A 1,529-nucleotide genomic window follows, 5' to 3' on the forward strand; every position below is an offset into this window, starting at 1 on the left:
ATTTAGGTTGTTTCCAACTCCTTGCTATTGTAAACAAAGCCGCGATAAACATGGGTATACATATATCTACTTGGAAGTCATTTATGGTCTCTTTAGGGTATATTCCCAGTAGTGGAATTGCTGGGTCAAATGGTATCTTTATCTGCAACTTTTTGAGAAAGCGCCACAATACTTTCCACAGTGGTTGCACCACACCGGGACTTAATCTTTTAAAGGTCCCATTCATCAATGTTATTATCTCCTAGTTGTGCATCATTCATATACATTGTGTTGTGGGTTTGTTGTTTTGTTTGGTTTTTTTTTTTTGATGGTGGAATAAGTTTATTCTTATGTACAGAAGAGTCGGTGTGTACATCAGCCCAGTTTGGTGGCAAGTTCTTTGGCCTTGGCCTTCTCCAGCTTGGCGATGCAGGCCACTCACTTGGGTCCCAGGAAGTTGCCTCCCCTGTGGCGGCGGATCTCATCATATCTGTTGTTGTAATTGGTTGTGATGGCTTCTACCAGCTTGGCCAGAGCACCTTTATCTTCCGGGTTCACCTGCGTGAAGGCAGCAGTGGTGGAGGTCTTCCGGCAGATGAGGCGGCCCAGCCTGGACTTGCCCTTGATGATGTAGTAGGGAACCCATCTTCCGACACAAAGCTGGCAGGAAGACCACCAGCTCTCTGGGGTCCATGTCGTGTGTGATCACCACCAGTTGGGCCTTCTTGTTCTCCACCAGGGTGGTGATTGTATTTACCCCTTCGTGGAGGGCAGGGGTCTCTTGGTGGGGGTGTCTCCTTTGACAGCAGCCTTCTTCTCAGCCCAGGCCAGCAGCCTCTGCTTCTTCTCCTTCTTGGTCTCTGGTCGGTACCTGTGGACCAGCTTCAGCAGCTGAGTAAGCTGTCTGGCGGTCCAAGGCCTGGGTGACCTGGTTAGTGGCGGTGGCACCTTGAGTCGTTTGTAGAGGATTGCCCTCTGCTGCTGCAGCCAGTTGCAGCGGGGCCATTTGACGAAGCGGGTAAGGTCCCTTTTGGGTTGGATGGCCTGCCCGATGCCAAAGTTTTTGGGCCTTTTCTCGAACAGGGGATTCACCACCTTCTTGGCCTCCTGCTTCTTGACCACGGCGGGTGCCAGGGCCACCTTCTTCCCCTTGGCCTTCTTTCCCTTCGGCATCTTGGGTGGATGGGTGAAAGCCATATACATTGTGTTTTATACAATAGTTTATTTTATACTGTTTTATAAAATCATTCATATACGTTTTATTTTATAGAAGTAATTACTATTGAGCTATGCCTATTATTACACTGTCTTTAATTCCCCATTGTTTCTTTCCTGTTCCTTCACTCTCCTACCCCACATCTACCCAGTAAACTCTGCTGTCCTAGTAATTTCCAATTTTCCCCTTTTCTCATCCACTTCTATCTTTTCCTTTGAGGAGATATTTATCTACTTCTTACTGGTTAGCTTTCTATTTTTACCTTAATGATCTTATTCAGTATTTGTCCTTATGAAACAGAGAGTTAGTTCACTAAGCATTATGCTCTCTAGAC

General features: G+C 46.7%; 1 pseudogene; it reads right to left on the reverse strand.

Moving 5' to 3' along the window:
• Nucleotides 1–354: 354 nt before the first annotated feature.
• LOC102861902 lies at nucleotides 355–1,152 on the reverse strand (annotated as a pseudogene).
• Between the last annotated feature and the right edge of the window lie 377 nt (nucleotides 1,153–1,529).

The sequence above is a fragment of the Elephantulus edwardii genome, unplaced genomic scaffold, assembly GCF_000299155.1.
Source record: "Elephantulus edwardii isolate Elephantulus edwardi_28Jun2011 unplaced genomic scaffold, EleEdw1.0 scaffold00115, whole genome shotgun sequence".
NCBI lineage: Eukaryota > Metazoa > Chordata > Mammalia > Macroscelidea > Macroscelididae > Elephantulus > Elephantulus edwardii.